General features: G+C 39.1%; 1 protein-coding gene across 3 annotated transcripts in view; it reads right to left on the minus strand.

Annotated features, from left to right (window-relative positions):
- Positions 1 to 21,091, minus strand: part of ADAMTSL1 (ADAMTS like 1) — a 472,971-nt gene that overhangs the window by 385,070 nt on the left and 66,810 nt on the right. The gene's annotated exons all lie outside the window — the stretch shown is intronic.

The raw sequence follows: 21,091 nt of genomic DNA on the forward strand, positions 1-21,091 counted from the left end.
CAGGCATGTTGGAAGCTTTTATTCACTGTCTATCTCTCTTAAGGTCTCTTTCATATCATGTTTCTCTGGAATTTTGAGCTGTATTTTGGATAAATTTTTAACTGCTATCTTCAAATTCACTGCTTTTCTCTTTGCAACCAGTCTAGAATTTATCTTATCTCTTGAGATTTTTATTTCAATTATTACATTCTTTTATTGCAAAATTTCTAATAGTTTTTTCTTTATCCATCTATATATTTCTTCATTTCTACCTAGTTTTCCTCTCTCATTTACTGTTAATTTTTAATGGTTACTTCTCAATGAGTTTCTTTTAAACACACAGCCAATTCTTATTACTTGTGGTAGTTACGTTCTATAAAGTTGACACAAACACTGAATTGGTGAATTGTGAACCGCTGCTCCTAGGAGAAATACAGTTCCTGTGTGTTACTGGTCACAACACTTTAGTCAACAGAGCAATAAGTAGCCTTGCATTATGTGTGTTTCTATTTAAAGACATCTTATTTAAAATACATTGATGATTCATTAACATTGAACTCACAGCCAACAGCACTCTGAAAACTGAATAAAGCTTATCTAACAGACTCTTTTCCTCCATAAGCACTTCCCAGCCTTCTTGAGCTTAGAAACACTGGGCAGCAGTTCAGCTGGGGTTATTTTAAACAGTGAAAGCACAAACAAAAAAGCACAAAGATGGGAAACGCTTGGCGCTAAATAGACTAAATAGAAAGGAACACCTGTTTACAGTCCGAGAGCCGAAACAATAAGGCAGCATATCACCTTGTTCCACCTCAGCTGGGAATGTGCTCCTTGGGCAACTCAAAATTTGGGTCCCTCTGTGCACGTCTGCGAATGACTGAGGAGAGATGGACTTCAGAAAACTGGTGAATTCACAATGACTGGAAACCATAAATAATGAGGATCGACTGTACCCATTTTAAAGTTTTTGTCAAACTGTTTCAGATACTTTTATCTGGAGTGAATGTTAATCTTGTTGGCATTCTTGGTACTGTATTTCTTGCACGTGCTTTGGAATTTTTCTTTGTAGGCTTATTTTTAATGGAACAATTTGGCTTTTCTTTTTTTCCTCTTCATCCTTATCTCTTCTAATAGTTTTGTGATTATGTCCACGTGGTTCACACAGCCCCCAGTTCAGAATCTCAATACTTGGATTTTGGGTTTTAATCTGTAACGAGGAAATTGCAAGTCCATCACAGAGCTAAAGTGTAGTTTGGTAGGTGCAGTCCGTGATGTCCAACAGTCTCTTATCAACGTCCACCAGCCTTTCTAGACTCACAGTTTCAGATAAGGCACTCATCCCAAGCAATAGATCATGATACTTTTTAAAAATATTCTTTAATTCTCTCCACAGACATGCCCTCCAAACTCCTGACACAGAGTTCTCTACCTGGCTTTGGTGCCCCTTAGTCTATAAAATAAGTTCGGTCCCTGTTATCCCACAGGAGTTGAACTACTGCTAATCTTTGCTGACTTCCAGTCACGGAGCCAAAAAGGCTTTGATATCAGCCCTGTTCACCATCTTGCATTTGTGCTTCATTTTTGGTCCATGGACATTTTGATCTTGCTTTTGAACCTGGCTATGTCATTGTTTTATCACTTTATGTTTTATCTGACATTGCTGCTTGTTTGGAAATGGAAGGAATAACAGATTGATTAGAAGCCTGCTTAGCTCTTTCCTTATACTTTTTTTTTTTTTTTTTTTTTACAACTTACCTTATTCTACATAGGATTAGAAACATCTGCATTTGTGTCTTTTTGGTCTTCCTGCCTCCAATGTCAACACATTTGAAAATAGAAACTGTCTCATATAAATCTTTTCATCTTCATTTGCTCCCAGCACAATGCCTTGCACACAGTCAAGAAATACCTGTTGAACTAAATTAAGCAGTAGTAGGAAAGTACACATTGGCTTATTATAAGAAACAACCTTCTGGCAATTAGCATTGTACCTAAAATACAGAAGATGGAGAATTTTCTTCCCTAGAAATAATTAGGCAGAATCCAGAAGACCTCTTAGGAGGGATGTTATAAAGTAGGAATTTTCATACTCTGTTTTGTTTGTTTGTTGCAGAATTGTTCTTCCCCTCAAAGAATCTTATTCAGGATGCTAATTAATAAAGCAGATAAAACAGAGCTCTTCCAGATGAAATAGGGGTGATGGACCTAGAAACCCAGCTCTTTAGCCTTCATCTCCCAGCAATGATGTCAAGGTGGCTCCACTGAAAGTTGTAAAAAATTGTTTTACAAACTACAATCCTATAAAGGATTGAGAGGTTTGTCTGAATTACTTCCAATATCTATAACAATCCAAAGCAAATAACTCCCAGCAATATTTTAAAGGAGGAAAAAGAAAAATTTAAAAGTTACAAATGTAGTTATACATTATTTAAAACTGCTGTCTTGGGCTTCCCTGGTGGCGCAGTGGTTGAGAATCTGCCTGCCAATGCAGGGGACACGGGTTCGAGCCCTGGGCTGGGAAGATCCCACATGCCATGGAGCAACTAAGCCCGTGAGCCACAACTACTGAGCCTGCGTGTCTGGAGCCTGTGCTCCGCAACAAGAGAGGCCGCGACAGTGAGAGGCCCGCGCACCGCGATGAAGAGTGGCCCCCGCTTGCCACAACTAGAGAAAGCCCTCGCACAGAAAGGAAGACCCAGCACAGCCATAAATAAATAAATAAATAAATAAATTTATAAAACTGCTGTCTTGGGAGGGAAGGAGGTTTTGTAATGAAAGATAGCTTGGGAAAAGGAGGCTGGTACATTATAGGTTATTGGTGTTGAATGAGTTCTGAAACATATTTGCTCTCTGAGATTCAAAGGAAAAGAATCCGAAAGAATGCCTCTTTACTCTGAAATATGGTGATGACCATATTTCACTCAAAACTCTCAACTGGATTTGGAACCCAAACTAAACACACTTTAAGAACCATCTTTAGCCTTCAGTTCACAGTAAGGTGATAAAGGAAGATACAGCCAAACCTGAAAGATAACCTTTGTAAATTTCAAAATTTCCTCTGAAAAGGAGGAGAATGGTTAAAATGCAAAGGAAAACATATGAAGGAGAAGATTCCTAGAAGGACAATAACATACAAAAGTGAGTTATCTAATGAAATAATGACCCTTGCTCATTGGACTCAGCACAAAGGTCTCTGAGTGATCTCTGGGAGGGAAAAACACGTAGGAGTTTATCTTGCTTGAGTTTCAGCCCATCTTGGTGTGAATTGGAAGATCTGCTGCTGCTTACCATTTCCAGTCTCATGGAGATCAGGCTGAGCATAGACAAGTATTTGCAGGCTTAGCAACCTATGCATGGCAGCTTGTTTAGTTTCATTCCATGAGGCACTCTGCCAGGGGATGAGCTGCAGTAGTAATTTCTTCCTAAGTCACTGTCACATTCCCGCTTCAAGCTTCTATCTGGGTCGCCAGAGACCAGCATATATCTTATGCAATTCAGAAACTGAGACTTGGGAATGTAGATTTTAAGGAGTTTGACTCAATAAATTTATATCTTCTTGACAGGTGGAGAAGTTCAAAGGGGAGGGAATTTGGTATGTTTTCAACAAGCATTTTTGGGTTTGCCTTTTCTATTGTATTTAATTTGCACATTGAAAATCCTTAACAGTTCATATACTTCTAGCCTTGAAGGATGACAATTGCTACAGTAAACTTATTTGACTATCTGTTTTCTTGAAAGGAAAAACATGTTGGAAAAATGTTTGAGCTTTTAAACTCTTTGTATTTCCGTTTTGTTATTTGCTAAATGAGAGTTAGTCTAGATCATCTGTATACCTGATTGTGTTACGGGCTTTGGCATTGTTCAAAACACACAGCCCCACTCCTAGTGTGACCTAGATAAAGTATCTAGTGTGACCTAGATAAAGTATTTCATCTGTTTAAATGGTCACATTCCCTTATCTGTAAAATCAGGGTAATATTCACTTTTCAAGGTGGTGGTGAGAATTGAAAGAATTAGGGAGTGGGAAGTCATTTGTACCATGCCTGGCACATGACAGATACCCAAACTATACTAGTTTCTTTCTAATTCTACCAACCTGTAAGTCTATGACTTTGCCAGGATCCCTTTGAAGTGTATGATCAATGTTCTAGTCTTTTTCAATAAGGAGGATTTGGCACCCAGGGGTTAAAGCTGTTTGCCCAAGGTTGTGGAGTTTGCAGGAAAATGGGGCTCAGAGCAGCTATTCTCAATCTAATAAGTCCTGACACTCTATAAAATGATGAATTCAGCCTTCAATCCTCTTCATCAGTTGACTGATGAAGGATTTTTCTTTCCTCCAAAAGTCTATTAAGCCATTACTGTACCATTAATAATGAGACACACACCTGACCAAGGGTCCAGCTGAACTTTTTCCTCAGAAAGTTTCAATATGGCAATGGATCATGATAATATTGAAGGAAACACATTCTGGGTTGACCAAGTAGGCCTTCTGTTCATACTAACAGCCTTAGGAAAACAGCTGCTTCACACTGTCTATTGATCCTCATGAAAAGAACATGGCTGCTAATATGAGGTCCTTTGATTTCTAGTCAGTCAGCATCCCATGTGTGAACTGGAACTCCGTGTGTGACTCTTCAGTTCAGAAAAGCCAGCTCCTATCACTCAAAGGCCATTTGCAAGTATCTCCAACACTCCTTCTGACTTCTCCATGAGATGATGCTGACTTAGAAAAAACTAATTATGATCAACTTAGGGGAAAAGATCTCCTATGATCTTGGCCATGGCTCACGGGCCCAGCCGCTCCACGGCATGTGGGATCCTCCCGGACCGGGGCACGAACCCGTGTCCCCTGCATCGGCAGGTGGACTCTCAACCGCTGCGCCACCAGAGAAGCCCTGATCTTTTAAGTATACCAGAAGGATGCCAAGGAGCAGAAGTCAGTCGTCTCAATATATTTCTCTTTATATCTTCCCCACCAAATCGGAAGCTCTTTGTATTACCTTGAGTTGTGGAAAAGAGGGAAAGTGTCCTTAGCTGGAGAATTCAGCTGTTCTGGAATAAAGCGTTTAATGCTGTCAGGATGCTGTGAGTGGCTGTTTCACTAGGGCCCTGTGTTCTATAAGACCATCACTTACTTATCTTTGCCAAAGGAAGGTGGAAGAAGGAACTAAAATTTCTTGAGTGTCTCCCATGTATTTATGTGATCTCACTGATTCCTGGAAAGGAAGACTCTAAAGTGACTATTACTCTTGCTTCCATTTCATGCTTGAGGAAACTGAGGCAATGGGAAATCGAAAAGCTGGCTCAACCACAAAGTGAGTGAGTAGCAGAGCCCCAAGCCTGTGTTCTCTCCATGGAGTCGCGCTTATCTCACAGCACTCCTGGTGCATAAAAGGTTGAGGCAATTGTAAACAGCGCTGCAATGAACATTGGGGTGCATGTCTCTTTTGGAATTATGATTTTCTCCAGGTATATGGCCAGGAATGGGATTGCTGGATCCTGTGGTAGTTCTATTTTTATTTTTTAAGGAACCTCCATACTTTGCTGTACACCTGAAACTAACACAACATTGTAAAACAACTAGACTCCAATATAAAGTTAAATTAAATTAAAAAAAAATAAAAGGTTGAGGAAGAGGATAAGAAGCTGAGAACACATTAAGGAGAAAGGAAAAAGAGAGAGACTTAGGAGGGGTCCAATAAAGACATGTCAGAAAAAGCATTTAAAAAGAAAAGAAATGTGTACAGCAGTCAGAAGAAGGCCTAGAGGAGAAGGAAAGCAGAAGGGCCCAACCCACTGGGGAGGAAAAACCCAAAAAACTTGGCTGGCTGCCCGGCAAAGAGCACGGCAGAGAGATCTATATCCACCAGATCCACCAAAGGAAGGAATCTGTGAATCATTAAAAAAAAAATGTTTATTTCTTTATGCCACAAATGATAAAACAGTCAGTCATAAAATAGGAGGGTATTTTTTCCCAGAGTAAAATTACTGCAAATATTTTTAAGCATTATTCTGAATGCTCAGTGTTTCACTCTTGAGAAAGAAATGGTGTGTTTTGAACCAAAATCAATCTCCAGTTATCCCCATGGCATGCTGTATACTTGCATTTAGAAATGAATTCATTTGCACGACGGCCAAATAAAGCTTAGTTAGCATAGGTTGGAGAGGGTCTCTGTCCTCAGAGAAACAATAAAAGTCATTGATCACTTCTTACTTCCTAAAAGTTATTTTCCTTGGTTATCTAACTTCAGCATAAACAGAACTGGGGCCCAAGTCAGGGAAACATGGATTTTTTGAAAATGTGTTCCTTAAAGAACATCCTTTTGTTTCAGCAAAGTCAATCCTTCTCAATGTTAAAAGGGAAAACACACAGACAAACCACAAAGCCCTACAAGTAAAGTCGCATTCTTCATTTGTTCTAGCTTTGTGGTAAGCTGGACTTGTTATGGGGGATATTGATTGGTCCCCTGGGATATGTTTCTGAGAATACACAGCAATTCCAACCAAGTATGTGGCCAAAGAACAGCCAAGCTTTACTGCTGCCAGAGACCTAACTGTCCAGCCTAAGGACTGGGCAGGGTATAGAAAGTCTGTTTTTCTATAGTTCCTCCAAAGGAAGGGGCATTATAATTCTGTAGTTCTGCCAGAGATGAGGTCTGATGTTTTTGTTGTAAAAGACCTGGAACCTGTTACTTAGCAAAATAACCAGAAGTTCCCCATGATACCATACAGTAAGGTTGACTTTCAGAAATTTAAGTGATCGGATTTTCACTTTTTTAAAGTGTATTCTCCTGGAAAGGGTGCTTTGCCATAGAAAGGGGGAAGTTGATTTAAAAAAAAAAAAAAAGGGATTGTAGGAGGGCAGAACCAACATTACTGAGTCAGGCACCAGGCTGAGTGATTTTTAAGCTATTTTCTCATGTAAAACCCCTGTGAGATGCTATATTTTCAGTTTCAAAAATAAATATATATCCAATGACTTTTAAAATACTTTAACCCAACCTCATTTTTGAGATAGTTAAAAATTTATACCAATCACAGAATACACGTTCACTGTAAAAAACCCAAAACTCTACAAAAGTATATAGAATAAAAAAGGAAAATCCCTCTTAAACAGTTCAAATTCTCTCTCTCTGCATTACATACACACATAATCACTGTGATCAATTTGATGTGTGTCCTTCAAGACTTATGATATGCCAGGTACATTTCAATTTAGGGATTTTTTTTTAACTGACTGAGATCATGTTAAAGATATTACTCCACAACTTGCTTTATTTCACACTTACTATGTCTTGGAAGAACTTTATTATAGGTTATTACCTAGAGATCTACCCTATTCTTTTTATTTTATGGGAGTATAATTGCTTTACAATGTTGTGTTAGTTTCTGCTGTACAATGAAGTGAATCAGCTATATGTATACCTATATCCCCTCCCTCCTGGAACTCCTTCCCACCCCCTCCCCCATCCCACCCATCCAGGTCACCACAGAGCACCGAGCTGAGCTTCCTGTGCTTTATAGCAGGTTCCCACCAGCTATCTATTTTCCAGGACATGGAAACAACCTAAATGTCCAATGACAGATGAATGGATAAAGAAGATGTGGTACCCTATTCTTTTTTTTTTTTTTTTTTTCGGTGGTGCGGGCCTCTCACTGTTGTGGCCTCTCCCGTTATGGAGCACAGGACACGTAGGCTCAGCGGCCATGGCTCACGGGCCCAGCTGCTCCACGGCATGTGGGATCTTCCCGGACCGGGGCACGAACCCGTGTCCCCTGCATCGGCAGGCGGACTCTCAACCACTGTGCCACCAGGGAAGCCTGGTACCCTATTATTTTTAATGATTGTATAGTGGCCCATGGTATGGACATACCACAGTGTATTTAATCAGCTCCCACTCCATTTGTTTCCAATTTTTAAACTACCATAAACATCCAATTAACAGACATTCTTGGTACATATATAAGAAGGATATTTTTAAAGGTAGGAAAGCTGAGATTGAAAGGTTAATGAATTTTATTTGAAAGCACATAATTACTAAGTGGCAGGACTCAGAAAAGCCCGTGTTCTTTCTGCTCTTCTTTGATGCTTTTAGTTCTCTGCATATGTGGGATTAAAAATGAAGAGCGTGTCCTTTGAACCACTCTCCCCTCCCCCTCCCCATACATCCTGATGGCCTCTTAGAGTCTGCTCAAATACAAATGCATGTGGGATCTAAAAACCAGGAGAGCCTGGCCCCAATTTTGTCATGTGAATGGATGTATATGAAGGAACAAATGAAGTCCTAATAAAGTTACTTGGAAAAGACATGTCCTACTAGACCTCAGAATGAGAGCACTTTCCTTCTCAGTGAAGATTACAGTATAAGGAAAGTTCCTGCTTTTCAGCTGGATGGATCAGTAGGGAGGGAAGTGTGGGAAGATCTGACAAGAAGCCCATTTCCTGGGTCCACTGCTGGAGAGAGCTGAGTAGTTAGCCTCAGGGAGAACCGCCCAGGAGATCCACAGTGCCCCTGGGAAGCCCCCTCTAGCAGGTGGTGAGTTTTGAATATTTGTTAAGAAGAAATGAACATCTTTCCCTCAGAATTGCTTTACTACTTAGGACACTTCTACTTGAGGTTAAGAACTCCCCCTACTGCCTTTCATAGATCCTAGTCTGGGGTTGACTGGCTCTGGGCCTGGGAGAAGAGGCGCACACACAAAGGGGTAGTCAGAGCAGCCGGCTTTCTGTCAGCCTTCTGGTCCTCTTCCAAGCAATACCTATCAGCCTAAGGGCTAAGAATGCCCCTCACAAAATAACATTTGGGGCTAAGTTCAGATTCTTCAGCACAGATAAATACCTCCTTCCCCACAACATACCTCATACCGCATCTCATAAAATGACCCGGCAGGGCCTAAACCAAGCAGGGCTACTTCAGGTGTCACCATTCGCACATACAACTGGGCCCCGATGTCACCTCAGAAGGAATTTCCTGACAACCTCATATAGAGTAGCCTCCCTCCGTCACTCTCATTACCCTGCTTTATTTCCTTCATTGTCTTTCACTATCTGAAACTGTCATACTTTTCTCTATTTACTTGTTAATCATGCTTTCTCCCACTAGAGTATAAGCTTCATGAGAACAGGGGTCTTCTCTTTCTCTGTCACTATTATACCCCAGGGCCTAGAAAAAGTGTCTGGTACATAGGTCACAGTAGAAATTGCTGAATGAATTCCATTCCCATTTTCCATAACACTTTCTCATTGGAACCAATTTTCTTGAAAGGCTCAGCTCAAGTGTCACTCTATTCAGGATGTCATTCACTCATTCACTATATGTGTTGAATGCCTACCGTGTGATAGAGGTTGCCAAACCTCACCTGTTCACAGTCCTTTTAATGTCTCAGTAATCTTTTTTATGGTACCTTTAGGCAAAGCGGAATACCTTTGGTTCCATTCTTTAAGTAGTTAGGTCCTAAAAACTTAATAGGTATTTGTGTCCTAACAACTTAGTGGCCATTGGAAAAATAACACATGTGACTTGAAAGAAAAATAATATTTTATTTCAATCATAAGTAACCACGTTTTCTTACTGACGGGATGTATTTACCCATTGTGTACTGCACAACTTCTCAAAGTCTGAAATCAGATTGGAAAATGCCACCCTCATTTCCTGTCCCATGTTGATTTTCTGAAAGGACTTGCTTTTTATCAAAGCAAATGTCAACTTTCCAAAGATAAGACATCATATAAAAAAAATACAACATGATGTGGTAGTTTGTACAGTGCCCATCAGATGTCAAGTACTACTGTGTTTCCCTTGAGTATTTAAAACATCCCCCTGCAGCTCTGGGGCCTTGCTGTGCTTCCTGCACACAGTTTCAGAAGCATGGTGTTTACACTTCATGCTAGGCAATGGGTGTACAGCAGTGAGAGAATCAGGCGTGGTCCTTCCGTGACCTCTTAGCATGTTGTGTTTACCTCCACACTGATAGTGTTTATCATACATTAATTCATTATGTGTTTGTGTATTTGTTTTTCCTGCTAGACTCTGGATTTCCCTGAGGACAAGTAGCCCGTCTTTTTATAGATAGCAGCAACTCCTAAAATCCCTAATGCAGATTAAGAGTTGGGTGCTCTATAAATGTTGGTTAAATAAATGAACAAGTGAGCAAGAGAATAAGTGAACAAGTGAACAAATGAATGGCCCTGACACACAGACCCATGTCTAATTTTCAGCTATTAAATAAGGACTTGATTATGAGAAAGTAATCCTCTTCTTGCCAAGAGGCAAGACATGCCTCTTGGCTGGAAAATGGCCCAACATGCAGGCTCACTGACTCCTGAAGTTGTTGTTATTTACTACAGCATCTGTCTAGACTCTAGGGGTATTTCACAGGTCTGAATGTTATTCCAGAAATTTAAAAGAAAATTCTGGCCAAGAAAGGCCTGTAGCAGAATGTTCTTTCCTTCCATGAGTTACTATTTGACTCTTGACATAAAGCACCAAATGTGCCCTGATTTTATGCTGTACAAAGACCTGATGAGAAAAATGAACATGGGGTCAAATGGAAATTGACCTTAGATTGACCATTAATGAACATGTGAGGGACTTTAGGAAAGCCATGAAACTTTACAACCTCAGGGATGAGAATCACTGGTTAAGATGGATGATCAAGGTCTACAGCAAAGACAGGAAACTTTGCTTCTACGGTCCACGTGGGGTCACTTCGATCTGACTCTACTTTATTGCTGGCTGTAAATCTGTTCACTACAGTACTGCCAGTCACTAAACCAACACAGATATCTTCATGGGTCTGCATTTAGATCCAAATCTACTAGAGCCCAGACATAAAATTTTTGAAGAATTACAGAATTTTAGAGCTGGAAGGGATCTTTGAAATCATTTAGTTCAACCCCCTCATTGTTTAGGTGTAGAAACTGAGGCCCCGAAAAGTTATAAACTTGCCTAGGATCATTCTGTCTTCTCTGGCCATTATAGCTGCTGCCTTTGTCTCTTGTCAGAATGCTGCACGTAAGGCATTCCATAGCAACGATGCTGGAGACCATAAAAGTGGATTGTATCAAGTGGCTTAGGAAAAGACATTCTCCCTCTAAAACATAGCTCACATCTTCCCATCAGTGCCTACTTAGTCTAAGCATCCATTAGTGCTCATGAAAACTACTGGAATCGCCTCCTAACTGGCATTTCTGCTTCCACTCTCTTCTTTGTCAACTATCTCTAGAGTGATCCTGCAGCCAAACCTATTTTCTAAAATCGTAAGTCCAACTCTATTTTCCCCTCCTTAAAATTCTCAGTAGTTCCCCTTTGTGCTTAAACTATAACACTTTATGACATCTAGCACGATCTAGCTTCTGTCTACCTGCACTTTTATTTTTTCTTATCTTCTAATACTCTTCCCCTTGCACACTAGTCTTTGATACTGGGCTTTCTTCTTTCTTTGAACACACCACGTTCCTTCACTCTTCAGAGCCTCTGCACTAGCTGTTCCTTCTCTCTGATTCACTCTTCCTTTGGTGTTCCCAGAGCTCATTTCTTCCAGTCATTTAAGTGTCACTCCCCAAGTGGACTTCCCCAACCTTCCAATTTGAAGTCGCCACTGATCACTTAATTCTCTGCAGAGCACTGATCACTACTTGATATTGTTTCCTTTAAGTAACTTGTCTGTCTACTGGTTTGTAATCTTGTTTCCTCCATTAGAATGAAAGCTTCAGGAGAACTAGGCTTTGGTCTTATTCACCAGTATACCCCAGTCCTGAGAACAATTCTTGTGCTCAATTATTCTTGGAATGAATGATGTTTTGTCTCCATGTGCTAAAAATGCTTTTAGTTGTTTCAACCATTCCTCAGAAGACAGAAATCCCTGCCCACTCACCTCACCCCCACTTCTGATTGCTCCCTGAGAGTTTCAGAAGAGATATGGAAATGTGGTTTCCCAACTGTAATCTTGCAAATGTATTTTTTTGAAGAACAGTAAAGTGTTGCAAAATACTGTGATAAAATCCTAATGAAGAACATGAGAGCGCCATCAGCTACCACAGGCATGTTGGCCTAACAGGATGCTAATTGTGGTCACTGTCTCCTAAATCTCAACTCTAGCGAAGATTAAAGACAGTGATGAAGAAACAGTTTGTAAGAAACACAGCATTTCTCTAAACACATTGGAAGTCAATTTTAAATGCGTAATTAAGATCAAGGGGTTCAGATTTGAGGCTCTTTGAATAAACAGGAAGATGAAACCTAAGGAGACCTTTGTGAGGGGCCCCAGGGAAGGTCTGAGACGTAGTGAGCCACTTGACTGGTTTGCCAGGTTCACACCTACTGTTTCTCCCAATGGTATCCTTAACTTTTTCTTTCAGAAAGAGAGAGCCTTGCCACATTCCTAAAAAAGAGAAGCGACAGTCCAATGGGAAAGGTTGGATGAACTATGTCCTTATGAATGAAAATAGCCTACTTGGACCAGCTAGAAATGATGTAAGAAAGGACCATGACTCCGAGAACCATGCAAACATCACGGGAACTTTAACTTTCTTATACTGATACACTCTGTCTATAGAGTGATTAACAATAAAACCTTAAAAGTACATGAGCTGATATTTCAGTCAAGCCAGAAAAATTGGGAATCTAAGGAGATGTTTTCTCCCCCTCTTGTTTTGGGGAACAAGAACCTAAAGAAATGTTGTGTGTAGCAAGTACAAAGAATAGAAATAGACGGTGAATCTCTGGAGGAGAAGTGGTACAGAAGAGCCGTAGGAAGCTGCCCAGGAATTAAGGAGTGACGCTGGAGGCTTATCTAACAAGAGGCCCTCAAGTTTTTCCAAAACAAGCATCTAAAAGGGGAATAATTAAATGAATTGTTCAGAACTTCTTAGTTTGAAAAATTGGAGTGTGATTATGAAAAGATTCTTTCTTATGAAATTTTTCGTTTTTTGACAATGTTGCTTCTGTCGTAGCCAAAAGCCAGAAAAAGAGCACTGAATTACTTGAAGACTCTAGGTTCTCATAAAAAATTCAGTGTCAGTTTGATTCTACAAGCTGTAAAGAGTTGGCTGGTGCTATGGGTTTTAAGTAATGTTAGGTCAGTCTTAGCCTACATCTGTCCATGGAAACACTCATAATGATAGCATGGAAGTTGGGGGCTGTTTATGAAGAGCTTTAAGGAAAGAGCAGGCATACATCTGCTCATGATGCTTTAGGCATTCATCTACTTAGGACAGTTTGGACTCATTCTACTATCCTAAAAGCTAGAAAGAAAAGGAATGGAAGTTAAAGAGATTCTTTAATAACATCATGTGTTTTTTTCATATTTCATGATTCATTTAATTAAAAAAAATTTGCATTGTTTGTTTTTTTGTGGTTTTGGTTTTTTTTTAATTGGAGTATAGTTGATTTACAATGTTGTGTTAGTTTCAGGTATACAGCAAAGTGACTCAGTTATACAGATATATATATATATATATTTTTTTTCATATTCTTTTCCCTTATAGGTTATTACAAAGTCTAGAGTAGAGTAGATTTCCCTGAGCTATACAGTAGGTCCTTGTTGGTTATCTATTTTGTAAATAGTAGTGTGTAAATGTTAATCCCAAATTCCTAATTTATCCCTCCCCTGCCTCCTTTCCCCTTTGGTAACCATAAATTTGTTTTCTATGTCATATGTTTTTAAAACCATGATATTTATATATCACTACAATAAAAGGGATCATAAAGAAAACCAATGAGCTATAGTATATTTACATGAAAATTTTTTCTTACTATTACTCCAACAAACTGTCGATATCATTTTTTAAAAATGTAAAAAGAAGCACTACAGCTATTTGATCTTTTTAATCAATCAACAGTTGAGTGAGGTATGTGTGTGTGGTGAAGAAGACAATGCTATGGGTTGTGTTATGTGGCTTCCAGTGTCCTATATGGAAGTAGGGAAACAAACTAGGCAAAATTTTCTACTGAACAATTACTTCCACTCCCAATTATCAAGGTTACTAGTCCCTTATGCTCTCCCTGGTCAGGCATTTAAAAATATATACTATTCATTCATTTTAGTCTTTCTCATCTCATCTGTATTCTGGCCAGGGGTCACCTCCACTGTCCATTTTCTTTTTTTTTTTTAATTTTTTATTGTAGTTGATTTACAATGTTGTGTTAGTTTCAGGTGTACAGCAAAATGAATCAGTTATAGATATACATATATCCACTCTTTTTTAGATTCTTTTCCCATATAGATTATTTCATAATATTGAGTAGATTTCCCTGCGCTATACAGTAGGGCCTTATTAGTTATCTATTTTATTTATAGTAGTGTGTATATATTAATCCTGATTTCCTAATTTATCCCTCCACCTCCTTTTCGCCTTTCATAACCATAAGTTTGTTTTCTACATCTGTGACTCTATTTCTGTTTTGTAAATAAGTTCATTTGTACCATTTGGATAAAGAAGATGTGGTACATGTACACAATGGAATATTACTCAGCCATAAAAAAGAATGAAATAATGTCATTTGCAGCAACATGGATGGACCTAGAGATTAAGTGAAGTAAGTCAGACAGAGAAAGACAAATATTATATGATATTGCTTATATGTGGAATCCACTCTCCTTTTTTTTTTTTTTTTTTTTTTTTTGTGCATCTCAGTATTGCCAGACTAAGTCCTAACACCCTCCTGACCACATACTCTGTAAGGGCAAGTTCTCTAACCTCAGTTGAACCCTCTCTGCTACTACTAACAGTTCTTTTATTTTGCTTCGCTGGCTTCTACTCAATTTCCCCAGTGGCTATGCTAGGCCTTCATGCTTACTGTCCCAAGTCCAACTTCCCTCCTTCCCTTTCAGCAGAGGACTTAGAAGACTTCTCTATAGAGAAACTTGAGCTTGTTCATCTCGAGTAGCCTCAACTTGTCTCACCTTCAAAAGCTTTCTATATCCTCATCCCTTCTTTCTCAATCTGTGTCTGTTTTTTTTTTAAGAATACAGTGTATGTCTTTTTCCTTTATCAAGAGTCCTTCTCTTCTTGTCACCCAATGTCTACTTTGGGACCTGTGGCATCAGGTATACCCTCACCTGCACATATCATCAATCTCTCCCTCCAGATCAACTCATCTCTTAAGGGGTCTCTTATTTAAACAAACAAACAAAACAACACGCCCTCCCACCCTTCTGTGACTCTACAAATGATGAAGTGTCCCTGTTAACACTTTATAAGAATAACTTAGACCTATTGATTCCATTTCCTCATTAATACACAATTCCCACTGTCATCCTGATTCTATTCCTAATACACTAGAGAAACTGCTCCCCCACTGGCCTTTTTTTTTTTTTTCAGACTTCGACTTTCTGGCAACATTTATCCTACAGAGCATCTTCAAGAATTCTCTCTTATTTCTTCTGCTACCTCTTTCATGATGCTTTTTATGGCTTATCTCTTACTATGTCCTCTTTCTTCCTGAGTACAGACATACACCAAAGTTCCGAGGTTTCCTTCTCCCATTATTCTATTTGCTCTACCTACAAAAAACTACTGCCAAATCTTTAAATTCTGTATTTCTTGCTTTGGGCTTCTGTCTCTTCAGCCCCAATCTCTTTCCTCAGATCAGATCCCCCCCTAACCTAGTTGAATATAACACCTACAAGTCCAGCCTGCATACCAAACTCAACAGTGTCCCTAAATCAAATTTACTATTTTCCTCTCCAAAACCTCCTCTCAATATTCGTGCTTCTGATAATGACATTCACTGTTCTTCCAGAAGATGGGTACTCATTTTGTATTCAACAAATATCTACCTCAGCCATAAAATATTACTCAGCCATAAAAAAGAATGAAAAAATGTCATTTGCAGCAACATGGATGGACCTAGAGATTAAGTGAAGTAAGACAGAGAAAGACAAATATTATATGATATTGCTTCTATGTGGAATCCACTCTCCATTTTTTTGTGTGTGCATCTCAGTATTGCCAGACTAAGTCCTAACACCCTCCTTAATATATGTAAGTCAGCAGTTCTAGGCACTGGGGATGAAGGAGTGGACAAGGTGAATGAGGCTCTATCCTCATGGAGTTTACATTCGAGAGTGGGAAAGCAGAACACCAACAAGTAATCAAATAAGATAAATTCTGGTAGAGACAAGTCCTTTAAAAAAAAAAGTAAAATGTGGTTGATTGACTATTTTGAGGAATGGGGCCAGGCAGTGGGACCACCACATTAGATAAGGTGGTCAAGGAAACCTCTTTGAGGAAATGGTATCTGAGCTGAGATTGGAATAAGGAAGATGCCCATCATGCAAATATCAAAGAAAGAGCTTTTCCAACAGAGGGATCAGGAAGTGCTAGAACTCTAAACATGCATATGCCTCTGTTTCCTTTATTCCCATTTCAACTCATCACTCTCATTTAAATCACTTGTTAAGTTGTGCAGAGTGACCGTAATTTTGATCTCTCCTGTATCTATTTCCTCCTGGTTTCAGCCCTCATTACTTCTTGCTCCCCACCTGTTTCCTGTTCCAGTGCATCCCTCATATCACCACAGAATTAAACTTCCTAAAGTGGAACTCTACAATATCATTCTCTTGCTCCACAATCTCTGGTGACCCTCCATTACTCACTGAATGAATATAAACTCAGAAGCTTAACATTCAAATCTGGTCATTGTGTAACCTCAAAATATCTTTCAATTCTTCTCTTCCATACTGCTAAGCACAATCCTACCCAAATTCATGTTCAGAACACACCTTCAACATTCTTGTCTCCAAAGTTGCCCATTATGTCTCCTCCATTTGGACTGGTTGTCATCCCCTCCCACCCAATCTGAGCCAGTCACAGCACTCCTAGCCTTCTCAGCCCTACCTCAAATCACCTCCTCCTTGAAAGCCCTTCAGATTTCTCTCTGCTTTTAACCCACAAGAACTTTATCCCTTTCTTACTATGTTTGTCATATTTTGCCCTAGGATGTGGATATGTGCACATCTGTCTTCTCTTTCTACATCCATTACTGTAAAACAGATGTTTTAAGACAGTGACCACATGCTATTTATCCTTGTAGTAGTGCTGTGCCTCACACAGTTGGCATTGACTAGTATTTGCTAAACAAATGAATTTGGCAAATCTGAGTTTGATTAACTGATATTTATTTCATGATACCCAAGTGTTTTCCCTTTTATCATTCCTCTTATTTGTTCTCAAGAGACCTGGATGTGAAAAGCCAGAAAGCAGAGAGGAAACAGAGAGAGTCCTTATTCTGAAGTTTCAATCTGGCCAAATAATTAAAAGTTTGTATTGAAGAACATTAAAAATACCTATTTTTTTGATGTGCATAATCCATACACTGTGAAATAAATAACTCTTGCTGAAATACTAATTGGTTGATTTCTGCTCAGGATACGTGAAACTCCTTAGCATTAGTCAGTGCTTAAAAAATACTTTATCACCCGGGCTCCTTGGTGGGGCTAATGGTGGACTCTGGGAGGGCTCATGCCAAGAAGTACTTCCCAGAACTTCTACTGCCAGTGTCCTTGTCCTCACGATGAGACATAACCACCCCCTGCCTCTGCAGGAGACCCTCCAATACTAGCAGGATAGCCTCATCCACCAGAGGGCAGACAGCAGAAGCAAGAAGAATTACAATCCTGCAGCCTGTGGAACAAAAACCACATTCACAGAAAGACAGACGAGATGAAAAGGCAGAGGGCTATGTACCAGATGAAGGAACAAGGTAAAACCAACAAAAAACAACTAAATGAAGTGGAGATAGGCAACCTTCCAGAAAAAGAATTCAGAATAATGATAGTGAAGATGATCCAGGACCGTGGAAAAAAAATAGAGGCAAAGATCGAGAAGATGCAAGAAATGTTTAATAAAGACCTAGACGAATTAAAGAACAAACAAACAGAGATGAACAAAACAACAACTGAAATGAAAACTACACTAGAAGGAATCAATAGCAGAATAACTGAGGCAGAAGAATGGATAAGTGACCTGGAACACAGAATGGTGGAATTCACTGCTATGGAACAGAATAAAGAAAAAAGAATGAAAAGAAATGAAGACAACCTAAGAGACTTTGGGACAACATTAAATTCAACAACATTCACATTACAGGGGTCCCAGAAGGAGAAGAGAGAGAGAAAGAACCAGAGAAAATATTTGAAGAGATTAGAGTCAAAAATTTCCCTAACATGGGAAAGGCAATAGCCACCCAAGTTCAGGAAGCGCAGAGTCCCATACACGATAAACCCAAGGAGAAACACGCCGAGACACATAATAATCAAATTGGCAAAAAATAAAGACAAAGAAAAATTATTGAAACTAGCAAGGGAAAAATGACAAATAACATACAACGGAACTCCCATAAGGTTAACAGCTGATTTCTCAGCAGAAACTCTACAAGCCAGAAGGGAGTGGCATGATATACTTAAAGTGATGAAAGGGAAGAACCTACAACCAAAATTACACTACCTGGCAAGGATCTCATTCAGATTCAATGGAGAAATCAAAAGCTTCACAGACAAGCAAAAGATAAGAGAATTCAGTACCACCAAACCAGCTCTACAACAAATGCTAAAGGAACTTCTCTAACTGGGAAACACAAGGAAGAAAAGGACCTACAAAAACAAACCCAAAACAATTAAGAAAATGGTCATAGGAACATATGTATTGATAATTACCCTAAACGTGAATGGATTAAATGCTCCAACCAAAAGACATAGGCTTGCTGAATGGATACAAAAACAAGACCCATATATATGCTGTCTACAAGAGACCCACTTCAGACCTAGGGACATATACAGACTGAAAGTGAGGGGATGGGAAAAGATATTCCATGCAAATGGAAATCAAAAGAAAGCTGGAGTAGCAATACTCATTTCAGATAAAATAGACTTTAAAATAAAGAATGTTACAAGAGACAAGGAAGGACACTACATAATGATCAAGGGATCAATCCAAGCAGAAGATATGACAATTATAAATATATATGCACTCAACATAGGGGCACCCCAATACATAAGGGAACTGCTAACAGCTATAAAAGAGGAAATCAACAGTAACAAATTACTAGTGGGGGACTTTAACACCTCATTTACACCAATGGACAGATCATCCAAAATGAAAATAAATATGGAAATAGAAGCTTTAAATGACACAATAGACCAATAGATTTAATTGCTATTTATAGGACATTCCATCCAAAAACAGCAGATTACACTTTCTTCTCAAGTGCACACAGAACATTCTCCAGGATAGATCACATCTTGGGTCACAAATCAAGCCTCAGTAAATTTAAGAAAATTGAAATCATATCAAGCATCTTTTCTGACCACAATACTATGAGATTAGAAATCAATTACAGGGAAAAAAACATAAAAAATACAAACACATGGAGGCTAAACAATACGTTACTAAATAACCAAGTGATCACTGAAGAAATCAAAGAGGAAATCAAAAAATACCTAGAGACAAGTGACAATGAAAACACGACGATCCAAAACCTATGGGATGCAGCAAAAGCAGTTCTAAGAGGGAAGTTTGGAGCTTTACAAGCCTACCTCAGAAAACAAGAAAAATCTCAAATAAATAATGTAGGCTCACACCTAAAGGAACTATAGAAAGAACAAACAAAACCCAAAGCTAGCAGAAGGAAAGAAATCATAAAGATCAGAGCAAAAATAAATGAAATAGAAACAAAGAAAACAACAGCAAATATCATTAAAACTAAAAGCTGGTTCTTTGAGATGATAAACAAAATTGATAAACATTAGCCAGTTTCATCAAGAAAAAGAGGGAGAGGACTCAAATCAATAAAATTAGAAGTGAAAAAGGAGAAGTTACAACAGACACCACAGATACAAAGCATCCGAACAGACTACCACAAGGAACTCTATGCCAATAAATTGGACATCCTGGAAGAAATGGACAAATTCTTAGAAAGGTATAACTTTCCAAGACTGAACCAGGAAGAATTAGAAAATATGAACAGACCAATCACAAGTAGTGAAATTGAAACTGTGATTAACAATCTTCCAACAAACAGAAGTCCAGAACCAGATGGCTTCACAGGTGAATTCTATCAAACATTTAGAGAAGAGCTAACACCCACCCTTCTCAAACTCTTCCAAAAAACTGCAGAAGAAGGAACACTCCCAAACTCAATCTATGAGGCCACCATCACCCTGACACCAAAACCAGACAAAGATACTACAAAAAAAGAAAATTACAGACCAATATCACTGATGAATATAGATGCAAAAATCCTCAACAAAATACCAGCAAACAGAATCCGACAACACATTAAAAGGATCATACACCATGATCAAGGGAGATTTTTCCCAGGGATGCAAGGATTCTTCAATATATGCAAATCAATCAATGTAATACACCATATTAACAAATTGAAGAAGAAAAAACATATGATCATCCCAATAGATGCAGAAAAACTGTTTGACAAAATTCAACACCCTTTTATGATAAAAACTCTCCAGAAAGTGGGCATAGAGGGAACGTACCTAAATATAATAAGGACCATATATGACAAACCCACAGCAAACATCATTCTTTTTTTTTTTTTTTTTTTTTTTGGCTGTGTTGGGTCTTCGTTTCTGTGTGAGGGCTTTCTCCAGTTGTGGCAAGCGGGGGCCACTCTTCATCGCGGTGCGCGGGCCTCTCACTATCGCGGCCTCACTTGTTGCGGAGCACAGGCTCCAGACGCGCAGGCTCAGTAGTTGTGGCTCACGGGCCCAGCTGCTCCGCGCCATGTGGGATCTTCCCAAACCAGGGCTCGAACCCGTGTCCCCTGCATTAGCAGGCAGATTCTCAACCACTGCGCCACCAGGGAAGCCCTTAATGGTGAAAAACTGAAAGCATTTCCTCTAAGATCAGGAACAAGACAAGGATGTCCACTCTCACCACTATTATTCAACATAGTTTTGAAGTCCTAGCCACGGCAATCAGAGAAGAAAAAGAAATAAAAGGAATCCAAATTGGAAAAGAAGAAGTAAAACTTTCACTGTTTTCAGATGACATGATACTATACATAGAGAATCTTAAAGATGCTACCAGAAAACTACTAGAGCTAATCAATGAATCTGGTAAAGTAGCAGGATATAAACTTAATGCACAGAA

The sequence above is a fragment of the Mesoplodon bidens genome (genome assembly GCF_964165515.1).
Source record: "Mesoplodon bidens genome assembly, chromosome: 6".
Lineage (NCBI taxonomy): Eukaryota > Metazoa > Chordata > Mammalia > Artiodactyla > Ziphiidae > Mesoplodon > Mesoplodon bidens.